The sequence below is a fragment of the Narcine bancroftii genome, chromosome 5 (assembly GCF_036971445.1).
Source record: "Narcine bancroftii isolate sNarBan1 chromosome 5, sNarBan1.hap1, whole genome shotgun sequence".
Taxonomy (NCBI): domain Eukaryota; kingdom Metazoa; phylum Chordata; class Chondrichthyes; order Torpediniformes; family Narcinidae; genus Narcine; species Narcine bancroftii.
Genome location: NC_091473.1, coordinates 121,417,021 through 121,434,376, shown reverse-complemented (window position 1 = coordinate 121,434,376; position 17,356 = coordinate 121,417,021). Strand labels below are relative to the sequence as shown.

The 17,356-nt window shown below is 44.1% G+C and overlaps 1 long non-coding RNA gene across 4 annotated transcripts in view; it reads right to left on the bottom strand.

The window, feature by feature from the left end:
- LOC138762791 (uncharacterized) overlaps window positions 1-17,356 on the bottom strand; it is an 89,713-nt gene that overhangs the window by 20,486 nt on the left and 51,871 nt on the right. For 2 of the 4 annotated variants that reach the window (XR_011357148.1, XR_011357150.1), the window contains exon 4: window positions 3,110-3,251. This is a non-coding gene — a long non-coding RNA (uncharacterized lncRNA). Of the gene's footprint in view, window positions 1-3,065; window positions 3,252-17,356 lie in introns of those variants that run through there. The other 2 variants (XR_011357149.1, XR_011357147.1) reach the window with 1 other exon arrangement.

Below are 17,356 nucleotides of genomic sequence, written 5' to 3'. Positions count from 1 at the left end.
TAATTTTTCATCATATAACCATACAATGTAATAAAAATGATATAAAATTATATATATATTATTCTTTTTACACCCTCCCCTCCCCAAAATTACATATTAATGGGGAGGTGTTGGTGTTATGGACAATGTGGATAGACTCTTACAGATGAAATCCATAGATGGTTTCAAATTATATAATAATTCTCAGGTTGATTCCTTAAATTATAATTAATTTTTTCCAATAGCATACAATTTTGAATTTTCATATGCCATATATCCAACTTTATAAAATGATCTGACTTCCATGTTACTGCCATACATTTCCAATCCACTGCTATTGCTACACTCAAAAATTTTCATTGGTATTTGTCTAACTTCAATTTAGTATCAATGTCATATAAATCACCAAGCAAATATATTCTGGGATCTTTTAGTATCTGTATCTTCATAATTTGTTCCAATAATATATTCAAGTCGTCCCAAAATTTTCCCACTTTTTCACAAGGCCAAACTGCATGTAATAAGGTTCCTGTTTCTTTGTTACATCTGAAACATTTGTCAGAACAATTTGAATTGAATCTATGTAATTTACACAGAGTATAGAATAATTGGTATAAAAAATTATATTGTACCATTTGATATCTAACATTAATTCTATTAATTACACTCTCCTGGCATAATCTTGACCAGGCCTCACCATGAATTTGTATATTTAAATCTTTTTCCCATTTTTTTTGACTTATTTAGTTTCTTTTTCTGCATTTTGTCTTGTAATTGTATATACATATTAGTAATAAATTTCTCAATAAATGTATAAATTATTAAATACTCAAATAGGCTCTGTTCCAGAAGTCCAAAATTCATACCTAATTTAAGATGATAATATGAAAAATAGTTTTATTTGGTATATTATATTTCCCTTTCATTTCTTCAAAAGTCAAGAAAAAAGAACCTAAGAAATAATCTTCTATCCTCTTTATCCCATTACTGTGCCAAAGAAAGGATTATTTAAAGTAAAAGGAATAAGTGGATTCTTTAAATATCATCTTAGCTATTTGGTAGTTATTAATTCCTCTTTCTATATGAATTCCATTCCATATCTTGAATTCTTCTTTTTCTTTGGCTTGGCTTTGCGGACGAAGATTTATTCTGGAGTGGGTCCAGAAGTCCTGCCATCTCACACTACAGACCAGTTCCTAAGGTTGCCACTCCTGCAAAACCACCACCTGCTCCGATAAGAAGGTCTTCTCACGTTCGGAAAAAACCCGAGAGGCTCCACTATTCATAAACATCTCATTATATTCTAATTGCACTGATAGTTGCTAGCCTTGTTTTGGCTATGTCAGTAAGTTCTCAGTGCCAGCTATTCGACCGTTTCATGTTATGCTTACAGTAGAACTGCTTGTTCGCTTCATTGTTACCTTAGAAGCTGTTCTTTTAATATTAACCCATCTTCTGCCAGGGGGAGGCTATACTACATCTGTATCTTGCTGTCAGTCTTTTGCTGTGCTTAGTCTGCTCTCCTGACACTGGACATGTATTGTCTCTACCACTAGAGACACTGCCCTTGGGTATAACTGTGTATGCACCCCTTATCATTCATTATTGTATTGCTAAGTTTCAACTAACAAAAACCATGATTTCTAGTTAACTACACAGCCTTTGGTTTCTTCATTAACTGGCACTTCACTGATATCAAACCATATTCTGCTAATTGTACATGTATTTTCTTCAATGATATTTCAGGTTCTGTAAGATATAATATAACATCTTCTGCAAACAAGCTAATTTTATGTTCTCTGTCTTCTATTGTAAAACCCTTAATCTCATTATCACTTCTTATCACCTGCCAATGGATCTATAGCCAATGCAAATAAAAATGGTGATAGTGGGCATCCTTTTCTAGATGACCTTTCTAATGGAAAAGCTTTATATATTTGCCTATTAGTGACCACCTTAGCTTTTGGATGATTATACAAAACTCTTACCCAATTTATAAAATAATTTGGAATTCTGAAAACATTCAATACTTTAAATAAAAAGTCCCATTCTAGTCTATCAAATGCTTTTTCCCACGTCTAAAGCCACTGCTACTGCTGGTATCTTTTTTTTTCTGGGCTACATTTAATAAAAATAAATTTAACTATATTTTCCACAGATCTTCTATGTTTAATAAAGCCAGTCTGGTCCATATTTATTAATTTAGGTAAATATTTAGTTAATCTGTTAGCTAATAATTTCGATACAATTTTATAATCTGTATTTAATAATTATATTGGTCTACAAGAGGATGGTAATTAGGATCTTTCCCTTTTTTTGGATCAACTGTTATTAATGCTGTTTTAAAAGATTCTGGTAAGTTTTAGAGTCTCTCATTTGATCCAAAAGTCCCATAAAAACAGGAATTAACAACTCCTTAAATTCTTTATAAAACTTCGGAGAGAAGCCATCCTCTCCCAGAGCCTTATTATTTGGCAAAGACATCAAAATATCATATACTTTAACATTCATAAAGGAATTAGATAATACCATTTTTTCATCAACATTTAATTGAGGCAATGTAATTTGTGATAAATATTCATCTAGTTTTTCTTGTATTTTAAAGATTCAGACTAATATAATTGTTTATAAAAATTCCTAAAATCATCATTAATTTCTTGAATTTTATATGTAATTTGACCTCTTTTGGTTCCTATTATTCTTCTTGATAATTGCTCCATTTTGAGTTGCCATGGTAAAGTTTTATGGGCTCTATCACCTAAATCATAATATTTCTGCCGTGCATGCAGTACATCTCTTTCTACTTTATGAGAGTGTATTGTATTAAGTTTCAATATTTTTGATTCCAATTATCATCATTTCTTTTCATTTTTATGAACATGCAATTCCTTTTCTAAATACAATATATCTTTGTCTGATTGATCTACTTCTTTCATATATTCCCTCTTTATTTTAGATGTGTAACTTATTAATTGTCATCTTAAATAGGCTTTCATAGAGTCCCATATAATAAATTTATTTGCTACTGAATGTTCATTAATTTCTAGAAAAAACTTTATCTGTTGTCTCATAAATTCACAAAGTCCTTACTCTTTAAAAGTACTGTATTAAATGTCCATCTACAACCTACATTTTGTTCTTCTTCCAACACAATTGACATCACTAAAGGTGAATGATCCAATAACATTCTTGCTTGATATTCAATCTTCTGAACTTTAGCTTGTAATTGTGTAGAGTCCAAAAACGTATCAATACATGAATATGTCCTATGTCTAAAAGAATAAAAATAGTCACTTTAATTAGGATGAATTTTCCTCAAACTATCAACAAGTCTCATCTCATTCATTAAATCTGTTATAACTTTAACTACTTTATTTTTAACAATGTTTCCACCTGATCTATCTAGTTTTGAATCAAAAGTAAAATTAAAATCTCCACCCATTATTATTTTACCCTGGGCACTTGATAATTGCATAAAAATATCTTGTATAAATTTCCCATCATCTACATTTGGTGCATATATACTCATTAATGTCCAATATTATGAATAAATTTGACAATTAATCATTATCTATATAGACAACAGACTCGCCAAGGCAAATAGCGCCTTTGGAAGACTACACAAAAGAGTCTGGAAAAACAACCAACTGAAAAACCTCACAAAGATAAGCGTATACAGAGCCGTTGTCATACCCACACTCCTGTTCGGCTCCGAATCATGGGTCCTCTACCGGCATCACCTACGGCTCCTAGAACGCTTCCACCAGCATTGTCTCCGCTCCATCCTCAACATTCATTGGAGCGCTTTCATCTCTAACGTCGAAGTACTCGAGATGGCAGAGGTCGACAGCATCGAGTCCACGCTGCTGAAGATCCAGCTGCGCTGGGTGGGTCACGTCTCCAGAATGGAGGACCATCGCCTTATATGTTATATGATCGTGTTATATGGCGAGCTCGCCACTGGCCACCGTGACAGAGGTGCACCAAAGAAAAGGTACAAGGACTGCCTAAAGAAATTTCTTGGTGCCTGCCACATTGACCACCGCCAGTGGGCTGATATCGCCTCAAACCGTGCATCTTGGCGCCTCACAGTTTGGCGGGCAGCAACCTCCTTTGAAGAAGACCGCAGAGCCCACCTCACTGACAAAAGGCAAAGGAGGAAAAACCCAACACCCAACCCCAACCAACCAATTTTCCCCTGCAACCGCTGCAACCGTGTCTGCCTGTCCCGGATCGGACTTGTCAGCCACAAACGAGCCTGCAGCTGACGTGGACATTTACCCCCTCCATAAATCTTCGTCCGCGAAGCCAAGCCAAAGATAGTTGTATACTATATTTGAATTAGTAACTTTTATTTATTAATATAGCTAAACCTCTGGGCTTGGAATTAAAAGAAGAAGCCAATACTGTCCAACCCAATCTCTTTTTAACTCATGTTCAATTTCAGTCAAATCAGTTTCCTGCAAAAAAGCTATATCCACTTTAATATTTTTCATATAATTTAACATTTTAATTTTATTGGATTTTGAATACCATTAATATTAATACTAATAAAATTCAACTTTCCTGCCATTAAGTACCATCTCATTAAATCTTCTATCCATCAATCATCCCTTTCCCACTCCTCTCATTCCTACTAAACTAGCAAAATATCTTAGTCAATCCAGGCGTAAAATAAGAAGAGAAAAAATAGAAATAAGAACTAAAGAAGAGCCTCCCTCCCCCCAGAGATGTGTGATGTTGTTACATCTCTATTCCCCTGATCTATTTGAGATGTGATCCAAATCACATTCATGTACATGACTTTGCAGTGGTTAGGCTCTTGGTCCCCACTAACTCACTCGATATACCAAACAATCACTTATTCTATTTTTATCATAGATTCTGATTCTCTTGTAGATCTTTTAAAATATATGTAGATCACTTAAAGGTTAAACCTTCCTCCCCAGTTAAACTCTTTCGAATTATTCCCCAGTTACAGCAAAACTTTTTCCATCTGATAATACATTCAAATATCAGCATCCACCTGTCTTGCTTTTCCAGGCAATTAATCACCCTACACCTTTGCCTCATTAGGTTCTGTGAAAAACTTATTTCTCCCTTCTGGAACAAAGATCTTCAAAACTGCCAGATACCTTAAGTCAAAGGCATAACCTTTCTTCCATTTTTAACTGTATTGAATTCTTTCCTCCTTTTCAACAACTCAAAACTTGTATCAGGATTTTTAAAAAATCTTATTCCCATTATAAATCATGGGTGACTGTCATTCTTTTGCTTGCTTCGCCGCCAGCTTTGAAATCTTCTCTTGTACTTCATATCAAAGAAATCTGACTAATATCGGACGCAGCTTTTGGTCCGGCTGTGGCTTTGGTCTCAATGCTCTGAGTGCTCTCTCAATTTCAATGTCTCCTTGAAATTCAGTCACTCCCAAAGATTGTGGAATTGAACGCTGTAAAAACTTTTAAATTTCTTGTCCTTCATCACCTTATTTAAGTTCAATAATCTTTAGTTTGTTTCTTCTGCTGAAGATCTCTAAAATGTCTATTTTCTGCATTAACTGATCTTTTGTTGCAGCTGATTCTGCTCGTGCTGCTTTTATTTGCTCCTTAATGCCTTGAATTCATTTCCTTTAATTTTCTCATCCATAACCAAAACTTTTATCCACCTGCTGCATCATTTTCTCAACTTTCTCTGTAAAAGTCGTGTTTTCAGCTACAATCTCTCCATATATTTTTTGTATTTCTGCCATTAAATAAACTTCCTATCTTGTTGGGAAGATTCCATGTATTTTTTTCACTTCTGCTGCAAAAATAAATGATTCTTTCATTTTCTCCAGCTGTTTGCCCTTGGGGCTTTGAGTAGACAAAAACTCCTGTTCTTCCTGTTCCTCCTCTTGCCCACTGGAGCTGGAGGTCTGTAAAGTCTTATTTAAAGTTGCCTCTTTTTTTGTGCTCTGCACATGTGTGTGGAGTCACGCATGCGCAGATTCACATCTTCACTCGAGTCGGGCGGCCATTGTCTAGAGAGACCCTGTATTCCAAGATCTCCTCGACTCCTGGCGTATCTCCCCTGGGCAGTACCTTACGAACAGCTCCTTGAGGATCCTCAAGGTAGGCCTTCCTTACTTACCTCGATCATTTTCTTGCTCAGTTTCTTGTACTGTAACGGCTAACGTTTCTTTCTTTGGTGCCATTTTAAAACGTTCTGCAGGTCTTCAGATTCTTTTTTATTCTATTTTTCTTGTTTTGCTAACTTTTTTTACTCTTTTTTCAATTTTTTCGAAGAAAATGGGGATTTGCAGTCTAACCCCATGTCGCCCCACATATGTTGGTGTCTTAAGGTGATTAAAGCCTATTAATCACAACTCTCTGTCTCATGCGGTTGATCGAGAGCACTACAATTTAATCACCTTAAATTTGTGGGCCATGGACAAGGCATTACAGACGGATAAACTTGACACTGACCCGGAAGATCTGGAGGCCTCAGTCAATTCGATCAATGGTTGCACTGCCTCAACGCTTTCATGAGACGCAACAGCGTGCAGAGTGAGGAAGACAAACGAGATCTACTCTTTGCTCAGGTCGGCCTCCATCTTCCAAATGATAAGGGACTGCACTACTTACTCAGCCACAATAGAGCTCCTGCAGAAACAGTATCAGACCCCGACAAACATCATCTACGCCAGATTCCTTGTGGGCAGTTTTGGACAAGAGTCAGTTGGCAAGTACATGTGGGTCCTGTGGGAGCTGGGTGAGCCTGCGACTGCAGAGAAGTCTCTGCTGCTACTCATCTAGAAGGTCTGATACGCGATGCATGTGTGGCTGGATTCAAGTCTGATCACATCAGACAGAGACTCCTGGAAAAGGGCGATCAAAGCCTGCAAGAAGTAGTTGACCTTCCTAAAGTGCTTGAGACAGTGCAGCTGAACACAGAGGCCACCACCATCAAGCACCCAAAGTACTACTTCTGCGGACATGTGAAGCATCCCTAAAAGAACTGCCCGGTCCAAAACTCTACATCTTCCACCTGCGGGAAGAAGAGACACTATGGGAAGGTATGTAGGTGCCAATCCCCTTCTAGCAGCACCACGTGCGGCTGGCAGATGCCACCATCTTCTGACTTCACTTCCGGCGTCACTTCTGGTTGTGGGAAATGGCTCGGTGGAACGATGGGTGTGGCAAAACGGGATGGCACAACCTCCGGCGGTGAGGAGCAGCACCGTATACGCGACATGGGAACAACCATCTTGGCAGGTGCCCTGAACCAACTCTACAGTAGCGACTCATACAGCGACCAGACGCTGGCCTCGATTACCCTGGATCAGGACACCCCACATTAACTGACTGGGGCCAAGATGAACATCGAGGTAAATTGTCACATCATGAACTGCTTATTTGATACAGGAAGCACAGAGAGCTTCATTCACCCAAGCACAGTGCAGCGCTACTCCTTTGTGGTAACCCCAGCAAAATGTAAAGTCTCCCTGACCTCCAAATCACAATTGGCTGAGATCCATGGCTGCTGCACCATAACAATGACTGTGTGGGGCATGGAGTATAAGAATTTTAAACTCCTTATCATACCACAGCTCTGTGCACCAGTCATATTGTGACTAGACTTCCAATGCCAGCTAAAGAGTGTCCAAATGCAATTTGACGGCCTACACCACCACCCCCCCCCCCCCCACAATGGTCTGCAACTGCAAATGTTTAAACCACCCAAAACCCCATCCGGAACCTGGTGCATGCAGGGTACCCCTCGACCAACCAATCAACATCCCCTCATGGTAACCCCAGCCAACCAGCCCCACCAATTCTAATTGACACAGCTCCCCAACCTAGACGGAGCAACCCCATGTTCCTACTAACCCCCCTCAGCCACCGTAGGCACAATCTGTCATGCAAGACACAGCCCAGGAACCAGCAGCTGAACCACAAGAAACCTTATGATGGTCGTAGCAACAGACGAGACCACCAGACAGGCTGAACCTGTAATGAAGATTGAATCACTTCACCCAGCCGAACTTTGTTTCAAAAGAAAGGGTGAATGTGTTGCAATGACATGTATGCATGTATTGTATGCATGTATTGTCTGAGCTGATCCGCCCCCTGAACCTATGACTCCTCCCTCCAGGAAATCCCCATAAAGGCTGTTACACCTAAACTCAGTACCTGCCTTGGAACCAAGCCAGCAACATGTGAGATGTGTTGATGTCTTAAGGTGATTAAAACCTATTAATCACAACTCTCTGTCTAATGTGCTTGATTGATAGCACTACAGGACTCAACCATCTTTAGCGACTTCCCCAATAACCATCTGTGATAGTACAGATCTATCACCAATGTACATAGTGTATATAGTTACTGTATCTAGACTGTGCTTACAGCGATTGGCTGAGAGCTAAGCCACACCTATTGTTTGGGCCTTAAAGGGTTGTGTCCCTAGCCAGGTCGGATCATTCCGGACCGGTCGGCCACCTGTGAAGAGCTCCGGTCTTTTGCTAATAAAAGCCTTGGTTTGGATCAACAAGTCTTTGGTTCTTTCGACGAGCTCTACAATTTTATTAGCAAAAAGATTTTTTTTTGAAAGGGATGGAGCGTTTAACTCGGCCAGAAAAACTTGATATCGACCCACAGTCAGCTACAGCCTTCAAAGCCTTTAAGTTCTGGCTGCTGAACTTTGAAAACTTCCTGAGATTCATTCAGGTAGAGGAGGATAACCAGCGTCTAACAGCATTGCTGTCTATGGTGTCCTTGAGAGTCTACGAGAACATCCAGGATGAGACCACTTACACCGCAGCCATAAAGGTACTGAAGGAACTGTATGATCAACCGGTGAACAGAGTTCATGCCCGGCTCATGCTTGCGTCGAGGAAGCAACAGCCCGGCGAGTCCAGCAGGGCATATTTACAAGTATTAAAGGCATTGGGCAAGGACTGTAACTGTGTGGACAAAACTGCTGCCGAGATCACTAGCGACCTCGTCCGGGATGCCTATGTGGCCGGGCTCCGATCGAACGAAGTGAGGCTGCGTTTGCTCGAACAAGGGGTAGAAAAACTAGAGGACGTGGCCCGGATTGCAATCACAATGGAGGATGCAGCCTTAAAGTCCACCGAGCTCTCTAGGGACTGGACCCCTCGTTCTGATGTGAGTAGAGTGCCCTTCTACCCTACCCCTGACGGCCTGTCGGCTGCTGCTACCCTGCCCCGTGCGAACCCGAAATGTTATTTCTGCGGGAGGGACAAGCACAGCAGATCCCAGTGCCCAGCAAGAAAAGCCAGGTGCCAGAAGTGCCTTAAAAAGGGCCACTTTGCTGCAGTCTGTAGGTCTAAAATGGCCGCCAGCAAACACAGTGCCTCGTGTGAAGCTCAACCGCCACTATCCCATTCAAACTCTTCTTCCCCAGAGCTCTCGTCCAATGAGAGCGAGGGCTCCCCTGCACGGCAACGCCTGACGTCACGGAGACGCCGAACCCGGAAGGGGCAACCCACCGTCGCAACCATGGTGATGGCCTGCCTCTCGCCCCCATGCGGAACACTTGACACTACCGCCGCTGCTGCCGCCGCCACAGCCACCCCCGGGGCCGATGCTACCGCCGCTGCTGCCGCCGCCACAGCCACCCCCGGGGCCGACGCTACCGCCGCTGCTGCCGCCGCCGCCACGGACGCCCACGGGGCCGACGCTACCGCCGCTGCTGCCGCCGCCACGGACACCTCCGGGGCCGACCTACAGCCGCTGCTGCCGCCGCCACGGACACCCCCGGGACCGACGCTACCGCCGCTGCTGCCGCCGCCACAGACACCCCCGGGGCCGACGCTACCGCCGCCGCAGCCACCCCCGCGGCCAACCAGGTGCTCACCCTAGCGTCCATCGCTGACGACCGCCAGGGCCCGACCGCCGATCGCGAGCAACTACAAACCCCACTACTTACCATTCACCCGCCACAACAGCACTTCCGGGAGGTTCTCCAACCTGCTCCTCGAGCGTTGACTACGTCATCCCGTTGCGTGACGTCATCCCGTTGCGTGACGTCATCGCGCAAAACTCGCCTGTCAACTGCTTCAATAACATTAAACCAGCAATGCTCTCATCCCCTCACCAGAGCAATGGAACTGATTAAAGTGCATGGACACTACACCAATTGCTTATTTGACTCTGGGTCAACTGACAGTTTTATCCAGCCAGATCTGGCCCTCCGTTGGGGACTTGACATTATCCCCACTACCCAGAGGATCTCATTAGCGACGAGGTCGCACTCGACTGGGATAAAGGGGTATTGCATCGCCACGCTGGAAGTACAGGGCGTGACGGTCACCCACTTTAAATTATTCGTCCTTCCCCAATTGTGTGCCCCAGTGTTGCTGGGATTAGACTTCCAGTGTCAGTTCCAAACGGTGTCCCTACACTTTGGGGGACCCCAAGCCCCCCTCTCGGTCTGCCATCGCCCCACTCCCGAAGCACCCGAGCAACCCGCCCCCGTGCCCCGGGGCCAATCCTGCGGCCTTTCCACACTCCGGATTGCCCCGCCAGCACTCTTCGCAAACCTCACCCCTGGCTGGAAGCCTGTGGCCACCAAAAGTCGGCAATATAGTTACGAAAACAGGCAATTCATTAGGAGTGAGGTGCGTAGATTGCTGGATGAGGGCATCATCGAACCCAGTTCAAGCCCCTGGAGAGCCCAGGTGGTGGTTGTCAAGAATGGGGAAAAACTACGGATGGTGGTCGACTATAGCCAGACCATTAACCGCTTCACACTCCTGGATGCGTACCCTCTGCCACGCATCACGGATGTGGTGAACCAGATCGCCCAGTACCGCATTTTCTCCACTATTGACCTACGTTCGGCCTACCACCAGCTCCCGATCCGCTGCGAGGACCGACCATTCACGGCCTTTGAAGCGAATGGGCGGCTATATCAATTTCTCAGGGTACCATTCGGGGTCACGAATGGTGTCGCGGTCTTCCAGCGGGAAATGGACAGGATGGTGGACCAGAACGGGCTAACCGCTACCTTCCCGTATCTGGACAATATCACCATCTGCGGCCACGACATGCAGGACCATGACGCCAACCTAGACAAATTTCTTCAAACTGCCCGTCAGCTAAACCTGACTTACAATTTGGACAAGTGTGTTTTCCGGACCACACGACTCGCTATTCTAGGTTGTGTGGTGGAAAACGGGATAGTCATGCCAGATCCTGACCGCATGCGTCCCTTAATGGACTTACCCCCCCCCCCCACATACCCAGAAAGCTCTCAAACGCTGCCTGGGCCTTTTCTCGTATTATGCCCAATGGGTTCCAAACTACGCCGACAAGGCACGTCCTTTTATCAAGACCACCTCTTTTCCCCTCTCGACCGAAGCCACAGCGGCTTTCGATCGAATCAAATCTGATATCGCTGCTGCGATGCTGCACGCGATCGATGAGTCTGTCCCGTTTCAAGTCGAGAGCGATGCATCCGACTTCGCCCTGGCAGCCACCTTGAACCAGGCCGGTCGGCCTGTAGCCTTCTTCTCCAGAACCCTCCAGGGTCCGGAGAGTAGACACTCCTCGATCGAGAAGGAGGCCCAGGCCATAGTTGAAGCGGTACGTCGTTGGAGACATTACCTCGCTGGGAGGCGCTTTACACTGTTGACTGATCAACGCGCGGTCTCCTTCATGTTCAGCAACACCCAGCGTGGTAAGATAAAAAACGACAAAATCGCCAGATGGAGAATCGAACTCTCCACCTTTAACTATGACATCCTGTACCGGCCTGGTAAGCTCAACGACCCGCCTGACGTGCTCTCCAGGGGGACGTGCGCCAGCATACAGATGGACAGACTACGGAAACTCCATGAGGCGCTCTGTCATCCAGGGGTCACTAGGTTTGCTCACTTTGTCAAGGCGCGCAACTTACCCTACACAGTTGAGGAGATCCGCTCCGTGACCCGAGCCTGTTCGGTGTGCGCCGAATGCAAGCCTCACATCTTCCGTCCGGATAACTCCCACGTCATCAAAGCCACCCGCCCCTTCGAGCGTCTTAGCGTAGACTTTAAGGGACCCCTACCGTCGACCAACCGTAATACCTACATCCTTACGGCCATCGACGAATACTCCCGCTTCCCATTCGCTGTGGCCTGCCCAGACACCACTGCCACCTCAGTGATACAGGCCCTTCACAGTATTTTCACCATCTTCGGGTACCCCAATTCCATCCACAGTGATAGGGGGTCCTCATTCATGAGTGCAGAGCTGCAACAGTACCTTCTGGAGTGTGGTATTGCTTCAAGCAGGACCACGAGCTATAACCCACGCGGTAATGGCCAGGTCGAGAGGGAGAATGCCACCATATGGAGAGCGGTTACACTGGCTCTCCGGTCTAAAGGTCTCCCCACCTCTCACTGGCAGGAGGTTCTCACTAGTGCCTTACACTCCATCCGCTCCCTCCTATGTACTGCAACAAATGCCACCCCCCACGAAAGGATGTTCCTTTTCCCGAGGAAATCCGAATCAGGAACCACTGTACCGGCATGGCTCACCGTCCCTGGCCCCGTCCTTTTGCGACGCCACGTCCGGCACTCAAAGAATGACCCCTTGGTCGACCGAGTGACTCTACTCCACGCGAACCCACATTACGCATACGTGGAGTTCCCAGACGGGCGGGAGGACACAGTTTCGGTGCGGGACCTAGCTCAGGACGCGGTAGACCCAGCAAACCCCCCAACTCCTTATGCTCCAGGCCCCGTGCCGCAACAGAAGGACCAACAGCACCCCAATGACTCGGGCCACCCTGCCGACAAAACGACTGGGGAATTGAGCGACGGAGCAGTCGCACCCGATGAGCCCGCTGGCGACACCACTCCAGCGACCCCAATCCCGGCACCACGGCGGTCACGCCGGATGGTCAGACCCCCTGACCGCTACAGTCCTTGACCTACCCCTTCCTTTTCATTCTCTCCCTCGTTTTTGTTTTTTTTTTTCCCAGGGTCAATTCTCCAAGAAGGGGTGAATGTGATAGTACAGATCTATCACCAATGTACATAGTGTATATAGTTACTGTATCTAGACTGTGCTTACAGCGATTGGCTGAGAGCTAAGCCACACCTATTGTTTGGGCCTTAAAGGGTTGTGTCCCTAGCCAGGTCGGATCATTCCGGACTGGTCGGCCACCTGTGAAGAGCTCCGGTCTTTTGCTAATAAAAGCCTTGGTTTGGATCAACAAGTCTTTGGTTCTTTCGATGAGCTCTACACCATCCTTCTGTCATAACTTATAATTTACAGGCCACAATCATTTCCAAACAGCAAGGGTCTAATCATAAAAGGATTGATGATTCTGGATCCCTCTCATTTCCCTTCTGCCATCTGGTAAGAGGTACCATAACACTCAGGTTGTTACATCCAGATTGGGCAACAGTTTTTTTTCCCCCAAGCCATCAGGCTCCTGAATTCCCAGAATACCTTTACTGCATACGTCTTAATATTTTAATATTTCAATATGTTTAACTTCTATTCTAACTTATATTTATAAAATATGCTCTGTGATCCTACCATGTGCACATGGTATGAATGATAAATAAATGTAACTTGACATTATGATTACTGCTAACTGTGTGAAAGATCCAGCTAGGAACCTTTTAGTTGATGACAATAAATCAGAATTCCTTATTCTGTAGGGAAATCCCATTGTTTGAGGTTGGGATTATAATTATCCCAATGTAATATCTGTCACCAAAATTTCCTTTCAGAATTTCTACTCCCATTATCTTTCTTTGGCTTGGCTTCGCGGACGAAGATTTATGGAGGGGTATGTCCACGTCTGCTGCAGGCTCGTTGGTGACTGACAAGTCCGATGCGGGACAGGCAGGCACGGTTGCAGTGGTTGCAAGGGAAAATTGGTTGGTTGGGGTTGGGTGTTGGGTTTTTCCTCCTTTGTCTTTTGTCAGTGAGGTGGGCTCTGCGGTCTTCTTCAAAGGAGGTTGCTGCCCGCCGAACTGTGAGGCGCCAAGATGCACAGTTGGAGGCAATATCAGCCCACTGGCGGTGGTCAATGTGGCAGACACCAAGAGATTTCTTTAAGCAGTCCTTGTATCTCTTCTTTGGTGAACCTCTGTCTCGGTGGCCAGTGGAGAGCTCGCCATAGAACACGATCTTGGGAAGGCGATAGTCCTCCATTCTGGAGACGTGACCCACCCAGCGCAGTTGGGTCTTCAGCAGCATGGATTCGATGCTTGCGGACTCTGCCAGCTCGAGTTCTTCGATGTTGGTGATGAAGTCATTCCAAACAATTACAGTACAGAAACAGGCTTCAAGTCCACACCGATTTAAGTGAACTCCACTAGTCCCACCTATCTGCTCCCTGTCCATAACCCTCCAATCCCCTCATCCAACCTTCTCTTAAATGACAAAATTGACCCTACTGCAACCACCTCTTCCGGAAGGTCATTCCACTTAGTCACCACTCTCCAAGTGAAGAAGCTTCCCCTCATGTTACTGCTAACCCTTAACTTATGACCCCTCATTCCAATCTCACTTACCCTCAAGGGGAAGAGCCTATTCACATCTAATCTGTCTATCCCCTTCATAATTTTAAATACCTCTATCAAATTCCCCCTCAACCTTCTATGCTCCAATGAATAAAGACCTAATCTACTTAATCTTTCTTTGTATTCTAGATACTGCAATCCAGGCATCATTTTAGTAAATCTTCTCTGCACCCTCTCTACCTTATTGATATCCTTCCTATAATTTGGGGACCAGAACTGCACACAATATTCCAAATTTGGCCTCACCAATGCCTTGAACAGTCTCAGCATCACCTCCCAGTTTTAATGCTTTGACTTATAAAGGCTAGCATACCAAAAACCTTCTTCACCTCCCTATCTACATGAGAATCCACTTTCAAAGAATGATGAACAATAATTCCAAGATCCCTCTGTTTCTCTGCATTCCTCAGTGCCCTCCCCTTCACTGCATATGTCCTATTTTGAATATTCTTCCCAAAATCAAGCACTTCACACTTATCTACATTAAACTCCATCTGCCACCTTTCTGTTCACTCTTCAAAGCCATCCAAATTCTTCTGCAGTCCCTGAAAACCATCTTCACTATCCACAACTCCCCCTATTTTTGTATCGCCCGCATATTTACTAACCCAATTTACCAACCCATCATCCAAATCATTAATGTAAATGACGAACAACAAGGGACCCAACACTGATCCCTGAGACACACCACTCATCACTGGCCTCCATCCTGACAGACAGTTATCCACCATGACTCTCTCTCTCTTCTAGCCACCATCTGACTATCTCAACATTAACTCCTAGTGCCTGAACCTTCCTCACCAACCTTCCATGTGGAACCTTATTGAAGGCCTTACTGAAATTCAGATAGACAACATCTACTGCTTTATCCTCATCAACCTTTCTAGTCACTTCCTCAAAAAATTCAACAAGATTGGTCAAACATGACCTTCCCCTCACAAACCCATGTGGGTGTCCCTGATCAGTCCCTGCCCCTCTAGATACTTATACATATTATCTCATGAACCAAACCCAGCATTATATCCATGATCATTTCAATAACACTGGACAATGAAGAATTTGCTTCTTGAACATTTTTGGTGGTATTTTATGGATTTTGGGCTGCTGATCATGAAAATCTTAAAATTTCACTTAGAACCTTCCTATCACATACCATTTTTTAGATATAATCTATTTTTGTGATGTCCGGTCATATTTTAAGTCTACTTCAAGCATACAAAACCATGAAGTGCAACATGTCATTGAAAATTAATTTTTTGCATTCACACATGCTTTTGTTCCCTACTGATCTTGGTACATTCAGTGGCAAATGTGGTGAAAGATTTCACCAGTGACGGCGGAGTCAATTGTATTATTTAAGAAAAGGTTGGACAGGTATATGGATGAGAAGAAGATGGAGGGTTATGGGCATTGTGCAGGGAGGTGGGACTAGAGAGGGGTGTTTGGTTCGGTGCGGATTAGAAGGGCCTAATGGCCTGTTTCCGTGCTGTAATTGTTATGTTATGTTATGTTATGTTATGTTATGTTATGATATGTTATGTTATGTTATGGCATTGCAACCATGGAAAAATATGTCAGGACATTGGAATTGAATAATGCTGGTCGACTATTGTTGGACACTGACACAAAAGGTATCACATGCTGGGTACAAACGAAAATTAGTGGCATTTTATGGTAAGTTGAACTAATGCAACAAGTCAGCATCATTATGCGATTAAATGTGCTAAATTCAATAAAAGTTAATTTAATGTTTCTCCAACCTCCTTAGTGATACGGCAAATCTGAAATTATCTTTGCATTCAGTTTGTAGGTGTCTATCATAATCCCCAATTTTCTTTCAGGAAGCAAACCTTTTGAAAAAAAAATGTCCAGTGGAATCCATCTACTAATGATTCTACGAAAAACAAGTTCCAGTGTATGACCAGTTAATTTCCCTGCTGCAAGCCCTGTTCTGGCTGCACACTGTAGCATAGTTAAAAGCTGACACTCGACTGGAGGGAGAACTACCACTTTTATTAGGTAGGGTTCATGAACAGGCTTCAGAGGGGTTCTAGGTTTAGGTGGGAAACCAGGGTTATATACGAGCCTCTGGGGGGTGGGCTGGGAGGCGGGACCAGCACACTTCTCGTGAAACTCAGTTCACTACACACACCGTACCTGGCCTGTTCAAATGGTCCCACTATCATGGCAAAATCCCACTCCTCAACCTAGAGAAACCGTGGCGATCCTTTTGTTCCTGCTGGCGTAAGAAGAAAAAAATCCCTTCCCTGTTCCTGATAGGTGATTGTTTCTACTGATTGATGCAATTTTAATTATTAAAACAAAAACATATTTGAAATAAGAAAGTGAAAGTTTTTTATATTTCTCAGCACCTACTTTCTGCTGTTGAATCAAGCCATCCATGCCAGCCAGCAGTTCTTGGGATAAGATCCAGAAGCCCACAGCTTACGTATTGCATTAATGTTCTGCCATCTCTATATCTGCTGCCAGAAACCTCAGCCATGGCACTTTGCAATTCAGCTTTGACTGTCCCTGGCTGGCTCAGTCTCCACAAATGTCAACTTGCCCAAAGCCTGCTGCCCTGACAGCATTCGAAGAACTTGCACTCCTCCAATCTTGGCCTCCACTGAAGCCCTACTTCATCCCTCCACCACTGGTGGCTCTATTTTTAGCCGATGAAGCCATTATTTCAGAAATTCCTTTCACCCTTTTTTCTCTGCACTGTCAACTCTGTATTCTTAAAATACAGTCTCCGGCATCCAAATATTTTTATATGATTTAATAATGATCCTACAAATCACCCTGGGAAGTTAAGAATGGTACATAAATGTAAATTGGTGTAGCAATGTA